At 48.3% G+C, this 8,789-nt stretch overlaps 1 protein-coding gene across 1 annotated transcript in view; it reads left to right on the top strand.

Moving 5' to 3' along the window:
• The window catches only part of gcgra (glucagon receptor a), a 185,897-nt gene that overhangs the window by 4,217 nt on the left and 172,891 nt on the right, over positions 1–8,789 (top strand). The gene's annotated exons all lie outside the window — the stretch shown is intronic.

Here is an 8,789-nt window from a genome sequence, read left to right as displayed (position 1 = left end):
GAATATTGACCCAGCAGTTAAAGCAGGTTAAAATAGCATTCCGCAAGGTTTCTGCTTTGGGAGATTGTAGGATGTGAAAAGCAGCATGTTTCTGTCTGCAGAACAGAAACCTATGCGCAGGGATGGTTTGTGCCTGAGCCTGGGTCAGACTGAATTCGTGAAGTGTACAGGAAACCAGTGAGAGTTGTGGTGGGGTTTGGAGAGTCTGGGTGATGAGTAACAGGGAGCCTGTACCTGATAGAGCGCCTTGGGGTGGGGGGTGCGGCCCGTCTGCCAGCCTAACACAATCCCCCACCCTCCCTCCCTCCAGCTCAGGGGGTAGTGGTTGGGAGTCTGCCTGAGTGCCCTCTGTCTGCAGTACACAGGGCAGATTCAGAGCCAGGCACTACTCAAACCCTCTGCAGTCTCAGTGACACACGCCCGCCACTGCCACGTCCACCAGCACCAGCGACATATACCCGCTGTTTGCAAAACTGTTAAAGTCTGATTTAGATTTAAACTGGATCCGGACACAGTGACCATGGTCTTTCATCCTGGTATGTTAGTCTGGGCTTGAATCTCTTTTCCCTCCCACCCCGTGCTGTCCCACCCTCTCCTCTCTCTTTGCTCCCCCACTCTTCTGTTTCCTCCCACCCCCTCTCTTCCTCCCTGACCCCCTCTCCTCTTCACTGTGCCCTCCCTCTCCACCAACATCCCCCCCCCCCCCCACCAACACTTCCGCCCCCCACTCCATCACTGGGGATCAGCCTCACTCATGTAGATTCCCTGCTCTTTGGGGTTTTCTCTGGAACTATCTCAGTTTCTACTCACTCAGTGCTGATTCTAATCAATCAGCTCGCTGCTTCTTACCAGCCCATCCTTGCTCTGTGACCCCCCCCCACCCCATTCGCTCCTTGCCTGCGCCCCCACCCCGTTCATTCCTTGCACCCCTGTTTGTTTCATGCCCCCCTTTTGGGTGGCACAGTGGCTCAGTGGTTAACACTGCAGCCTCACAGCGCCAGGGACCCAGGCTCGATTCCACCCTCGGGCGACTATCTGTGTGGAGTTTGCACATTCTCCCTGCATCTGAGTGGGTTTCCTCCGGGTGCACCAGTTTCCTCCCACAGTCCAAAGATGCACAGGGTGGGTGGGTTGGCCATGCTAAATTGCCCAAAGTGTTCAGGGCTGTGTGGTTATAAGGGGATGGGCCTGGGTGGGATGCTCCAAGGGACAGTGTGGACTTATTGGGCCGAAGGGCCTGTTTCCACACTGTAGGGAATCTAATCTAATCTAATCTAATCCTCGATCCGTGCCCCCCTCCTTGCTCCATGCCCCCTGTTTCCTCCATGCCCCTCCATTCACTCCATGCTCCCCCATTCGTTTTGTGACCCCCTCCCCCTGTTTGCTCCATGCACCCCTGGGGCTCTGTGACTGACAGCATCACCTCCACCACCCAGCCCTCAGCCTCATGTTCCTCTCCAAATCTCTAACTAACCCCCAACACAAATCCCAGCCCCAGACTTCTGCTCTCTTGCTAAATTCTCCCCTGCCCTTCCAACCTCCACCTTATTTCCCTCCCTCTCCCTATGCCCGTCTGTCTCCTCAATCCCCTCTCTCCCCTTCCCAAACTCTTCTCCTCCCTCCACCTCCCTTTCTCTATTCCCCTTCCCTCCCTTCCCCGACCTATCCCTCTTCCCCTTCCTGACCCACCCCCACCCCCACCCCAACCCCTGCTCCGTGGACTGTGTTTTAGCCTGCCCTGGGTTATGTGCTGTCCCCACTGAGCACACTGGGGTGCAGAGTGAGGGGTTGGGAGGCAGACAACACAGAAGAAAGAAGCTGGTCGCTCAGCCTGTGGATCCTGTGACTTTCGCTGCTCCCAGAGGGCGAGGAAATGACAGGTCGATTTCCGTTTAAGAGTGAACCTGCCCCTCCATTCTCGCCCCCAACATGCACCTTTCTAACCCAATATCACCAGTCTTCACATTTCACCTGCCCCCACAATACAGCAGTTTGCCAGGCCCTCAAATCAGATCGAGAGCTCTCGCTGTTTATCTACAGTGGTTTGATCTGGTGACCAAGGAGAATATTGACAAATGTGGGTGTGAAACTGGCTGGCAGCGGTGGGGAACTGAGTGTGAGTTACTGTCCCTCCCTCCCTCCTACTGAGGGTTTCTACAATACTGAGGAGGAAATAATTTTTAAAGATGTAGGATTCTCCCTCCCAGAGGAAAGTCTGAATGTGGTGAGATTTTCCCTCCTGTTTGTAAGGTAAGCAATCCAATATTCCTGGTCGTTTGAACTCGGGTGTCCCAAACTCAGCCTCTGACTGTATATTAGAGGGACGACTGTGTGCCCGTCTGTGCCTGTTCCTGCGACTGTCTCTGTCAGAATGTGTGTGCGTGTCTTTGCCTGTGAGACTCTGTGTGCCTGTGTTTTGGACTGTTTCTCTTCATGTCCGTATCTGTCTGGGACTGCCTGTCAGGCTGTTTGTCTGTGTGTTTCTGTCTAGCTGCCTGTATGTCAGGTTGTGTCTGTCTGTGTGTGTCCCAGTCTGTATGACTGACACCCAGATGGCCAGATGGCCGACTGTTTTACGTCGGTGTGTGTCCAGTGATGTGCATAGAAGTGACATCCACGATCCTGACTGAATGAAAGGTTGTGCATTTACATAGCCCCTTTCATGATTTCAGCATGTACAGGAGGGTTTAGTAGGCCACCTGAAACTTTGGAAGTTACTAATATAGTAGTGTAGGACAGGAAGTGGTCAACTTGCACACAGCAAGATCCCAGAAACAGCAATGCAACAATGATCATATAAAGATGCCAGTTTCAGCAGGCGGTCTTCCGAAATGCCCACCTTACTGCTCAACCAACATTTCCCTGCAGCTGTGGTTGACGGGACGGCCAGGCATGTTCGACTCATCTCCCACCCTCTGATCTTACCCCTTCCCTTCCCTCCCACACTATCAATAGGGCCCCTCTCTTCTTTGCCTACCATCCCACCAGCACCCACATCCATCAGATCATTGGCTGTCATTTCTGCCTCTTCCGGCAGGATGCCACCAACACACTCACGTTCCCCTCCCCTCCCTTATCAACCTTCCTCAGGGTCCATTCCCTCTGGGACATCTAGGTCCTCTCCGCCTCCACTCCCGGCACTCCCTTGCCCACCCTCCACCCCCCCCCCCCCCCCTCCACCCCACCCCAGCATCTTCTCCCTGGAACTGGCCAAGGTCTAACACCTGCCCATTCACTTCCGCCCTCCTCACCATCTGAGACTGCGGATGTGCCTACCAGCGATTCACCTGCACTTTACTCAATCCAATCTACTGCATTCACTGCTCACAACATTGGTCTTCTCTACACTGGGGAGACGAAACACAGACTGCTTTTGCAGAACAACAATGTTCTGCTCGCAAAAATGTCCCTGAGCTTCCTGTAGCCTTCCACATCAGTGCACCACCCTGTTCCCTGGTCAGCTGGAAGGACAGAACCTCATCCTGTACCTAGGTGCCTTCCAGCCATAAGGACTCAATATTGAGTTTAACAATTTCAAAGCATGCACAACCCCCTCCATATTCACGACCACACTCCTGTGCTCCCGGGCCCTGTTCTTTATGGGTTACCCCCCAGCACAGATAACATGTTTTCAATTATTCACACTTCTCACCAGTGCCCTTTCAGCATTTACCTCCCTCTCAGCTTATCATCAACAACCCCTTTGTTTGCTTTTCATTTTCTTCTCACTGTGTCTCTGTGTAGCCCATTCACTCCCTACTCAACCCTCCCCATCAGTACAAATACCACATTTTCCCAGTTACTTTCTGACCTGATGGACTCTGGACATTAACCCTGTTTCTGTCTCCAAAAATACAACCCAACCTGCTGAGTTTCTCCAGCAATTTCTGTTTTGGTTCGATTTCCAATATCCATGTTTTATGATAACAATCATTTGTTTTAGTCTATTGTTTCTGTCCACATGTAACAACGACAATCTATAATTATGTAGCAGCTTTAATACAACGAAGCATCTGGGGGCACCTCACTAGAGGGAGAATAGGAAGAGAGTAGGAGAAAAAAATTAATTAGGAAGGAAAAGAGAAGTTAGGGAGTTATATGATCAAGGAACATAAAACAAATTAGTCAAACACTTCATAAGTATATCAGTAAGAAAAATAAGGTGGAGTTAGGGGAGACTAGTGGTATTATTGCTGGACTGTTGATCCAGAGACCCAGATAATGTTCTGGGGACCCTGGCTGGAATCCTGCCACAGCACATGGTGGAAATTTGAATTCGATAAATTTCTGAAATTAAGAATCTAATGATGACCATGAATCCATTGTCAATTGTTGGGAAAAACTAATGTCCTTTAGGGAAGGAAACTGCCATCCTTACCTGGTCTGGCCCATATGTGACTCCAGACCCACTGCAATGTGGTTGACTCTTAACTGCCCTCTGGGCAATTAGGGATGGGGCAATAAATGCTGCCTGGACAGCGATGCCCTTCATCCGGTGAATGAATTTGAAAAAAAGATAGGGAAAGTAACCTGAAGGGGCAGATAGAATAACCAGAGCACAACAGTAGGAATCTCAAACATTGGTTGTGCTTCAATATTTACCTGAGAGGGACACAGCAGGTAGGCAGGGCATTGAATGGTGGGGCTTGGTAGAACCCCCAGAATGGGGGTCTCATTCTGGCTCAGAGGTGCAAGTGCAGCTGATGGGGCTGTCTGGGTTGAGGGTCTAGTGTGCAGACATCACTGAGAGGGGTTATAGAAGCCCAGAGGCCAAGCCAGCTTGGCAGATACAGGTGAACAGAAAGACGTGGCAGGGCCCTGTCACTGCTAGCCCCACCACTCAGCACTACACACTAACTGTCATTAATATCCAATTTCACTCATACAATTCCACAGATTGTGGTGGCTCTGTGTTTTCTGTGGTATGGAGTTTGCCATGGTCTCGCGCTCAGTGTGGTGGGTCCTGCATTCTCTGTGTTACTCTGGGCCACCCTCTGAGTAAAACCCCAATGCATGGAGGTGGCCTGTAGGAAGTTGGTTGGGGTAGGGGGCATGATGCCTGGGAGATCACCCATTCCTAATGGCCACGGCCAAAGGCCTGGTGATCAGCTGTGTCCGGAGTTTCCAGCAACAAAGACAAAAACCATTTCATCATTGGACAAGCATATGGACGTACATGGAATAGTGTAGGTTAGATGGGCTTGAGATCAGTATGACATGTCGGCACAACATCGAGGGCCGAAGGGCCTGTACTGTGCTGTAATGTTCTATGTTCTATGTTCTACAAACCACTTCAGAGGGCACCTGTGAGTACAAGCAGCTTCACTGTGCCCACCCAACCCCTTACTGTGCCATTTTGAGGGGCCTGCCCACCGTCTGTACTTGGACAATCACAACACCATGTCCATGTACTGGTGGGCACATCATTGATCAGCGTGGGATTGAGATCCAGCGATGGTCCCTGTGGTGAGGGAGATAATTGGAACTGCAGATGCTGGAGAATCCAAGATAACAAAGTGTGAAGCTGAATGAACACAGCAGGCCCAGCAGCACCTCAGGAGCACAAAAGCTGACATTTCTTTTGTGCTCCTGAGATGCTGCTTGGCCTGCTGTGTTCATCCAGCTTCACACTTTGTTATCATGGTCTCTATGGTGATTATTTTTTAGGGTAGGTATGATTCTTGCCCACGGTCACATGGTAATCATAGACTCCCTACAGTGTGGAAACAGGCCCTTCGGCCAACAAGTCCACACCGACCCTCAGAGCCGTCCCCCTATAACACACCTAATCTACGCATCCCTGAGCACTATAGGAACCTATCCACCTAGCCTGCAAATCTTTGGACTGTTGGAGGAAACCCACGCAGACATGGGGAGAATATGCAAACTCCACACAGACAGTCACTTAAGGCTGGAACCGAACCCGGGTCCCTGGCACTGTGAGGCTGCAGTGCTAACCACTGAGCCACTTTACCATAACAGCACTGAAGGAAATGGTCACAATCTAACACCAGCCCCTGGCATTAGAAAATAATATGTCTAAAGGTATGGAGCAGTTTTAATGAATAGTTTTAGGGATCGCAGGGACAGTGACATTTTGAGTGGGAAATGTTTGTTTCCTACACTTCCCTTACTCTCCCCTAAGGGAGAGTGATGACTACCTTCAGGCCGAGCAGAAGATGGCCTAGTGGAGTTATCATTAGATTGGTTAATCCAGGAGCACAGCTCATGTTCAGTAGGGCCTATGTTCAAGTCCTGCCACAGTAGGTGGCAGTTAGCATCAAATGGGGTTCCTGAACTGTTAATAACCGTAGTGTGACTGCAGTGTCCCAGGAGTAAAAAGGTATGTGCGAGCACCGTTCACACGCACACATCGTATGGTAGCTATTTGCAATGGGATTAATGTGACAGGGGCTCTGGGCAGATTTATTACCAGTTATCTTCACTTTGCAAAAGAAAACAAGGTGAATTTGAAATCATGTTACTGAGCTACAGTAATAAACATGCTGGATTTAAAATATTTATATGACATTTGAAAAGAAGCTCCCAAGGGAAATCAGCAACCCCTTCCCCCAACACCCCTCAAGATTGAATCATCCAGATCCATCCCTAAAGGAAAACTTGCAATCCATCAGAGAGGCCGAAGAGTCATAAGAATGCATTATACAATAACGCAGAGGTTCAGAGGGAGAAGAGAGAAATCGTACAGAGTATCTACTGCAATAATGGGAGAAATGTAGAGAGCAGGGGAGACTGTGAAACATACAGAACAAGGAAGTCACAGAGATTACTTAAAGCCACACTTGGCCTGTGTGAATGATTCCAAAATGAGAGGGAGGTTGAAAGAATGGAATGCAGACAGAGGAGGAAGAGGAACAGAAGGACATTAGTGCTGTCGGCCTGCTGAGCTCTGTTTAGAGGAGGCAAGAGAAGAGTATTCCATCACACTCCTGACTTGTGCCTTGCAGATGATGGATTTGCTTTGGGGAGTCAGGAGGTGAGTTACTCACTGCAGTATTCCCAGCCTCTGACCTGCTGTTGTGGCCGCTGTATTTGTATGGTGGAGTCCAGTTCACTTTCTGGTTACTGATAACTCCAGGGATTCAACGCCATTGAGTCCAAAGAGGCGATGGTTAGATTGTCTCTTGTTGGAGATGGTCTTTGCCTGGCATTTGTGTGGCAGGAATGTTTCTCATCACTTTCCTACACAAGCCTGGAGATTGTCCAGGTCTTACTGCACTCGGGCAGAGTGTCCCACTGTCTGAGGTGTCACGATCAGAGCTGAATATTGCACAATCATTGGCAAATAGAACACAGAACATTACAGTGCAGTACAGGCCCTTCGGCCCTCAATGTTGCGCCAACCTGTGAAACGAGTCTGAAGCCCACCTAACCCAATAGCCTGACTTCTGACCTGATGATGGAGGGAAGGTCATTTGGAATACTATGTACAGTTTAGATCTCTTCTCTTAAGAACATAATTGCATTAGAAGTAATTTTTAAAAGATTCACACTGGGATGATGGCTTTATCTTAATGAGGAAGCATGACGTTTGTATCTGTAGGAATTTAGATAAATGTGGAATGATATTTTTGAGATATGTCAGATCCTGGAGGTGCTTGGCAGAGTTTCTTTTTGTAGCTTGGACTAGAATGAGGAGTCAGAGTTTAGAAGTAATGAATCTCCAATTTAAGTCAGAGATGAGAATTTTTTCCTTTCAGATGTTGCTGAGTCTTGGGTACTCTTTCCCAAAGCCCCATGAGGGATGGGAGTCACTGAATATTTTTAAGGCAGAGGTGAATAGTTTTCTGACCAATAATAGCGTTAGTTAGGAACTTAGTTAAGCAAGTGGAGTAGAGGTCATAATCAGCTGTGATCTCATTACGTGATTGAGGTCTGAATGGCCTAGTCCTCCTGGTTTCAATGTTTGTATCAGTGGAGCATGTTCCGACTTTAAATACAAGCTCACTGTTGTAAGACATTAAATATTCCAAGGTGCTTTCCAGGGGAAAGTGGCACTGGGCGAAAGAGAATGCTTAAGAAAGGCGCCTGATGAGTTTGCTTTTTGAAGTAAGATCTTTAGAAGAACTTAATCCAACTGTGATACGCACCGCACTGATTGAACATTGCTGGGCATGTCAAAGGTTCAAATTTGACATGGATTTGAAAACAAAATTCCAGCTAATGAGCCCGTGCTTTGGACAAAAATAAGTAATCATTAATAGCTACTGTTCACCCAGAACAGACTCCACAAACATGCAGAGCCTTAATAATCACAGCAAATAAATATGTGGCAATGGAACGTTAAAATCCTGGGCACGATAAAGAGATTTGAGTCAGGACTTTGGGATCAGTTAGGGAGCAGTTCTTATTTGACTGGTGAGTCAGCAGAGGTCAAAGTTCAAAGATTTTCCTAATCACACAAAGATACAATCAGCTTGATGGAAATCCACCAGACGGGCTACTAAATATTATTGTCTGATGATTTTCGTTACAGAAGAGTAGCTAGACTGACAGTTGATTGTGATCATCTATACTTGATCTCTGTAATAAAGTTAAAACGAAAGATAAACTTAGCATTTACCTAGTGCTGTTCACAACTGCCAGACATCTCAAAGCACTTTACAGTCAATGGAGCACTCACAAAAAAATAATCATTGCTCCATTTACACGCAGCAAGCGTCCACATTAGTAACATAATAATGACCAGACAATCTGTTTTTCTGACATTGATTGAGGGCTATACATTGGCCAGGGGAACTAAACTCTGTGCTGTTCTTCAACGCAGT

The sequence above is a fragment of the Stegostoma tigrinum genome, chromosome 22 (genome assembly GCF_030684315.1).
Source record: "Stegostoma tigrinum isolate sSteTig4 chromosome 22, sSteTig4.hap1, whole genome shotgun sequence".
Lineage (NCBI taxonomy): Eukaryota > Metazoa > Chordata > Chondrichthyes > Orectolobiformes > Stegostomatidae > Stegostoma > Stegostoma tigrinum.
Note: the sequence above shows the minus strand (reverse complement) of the source record. Positions and strands in the feature narration are given on the sequence as shown.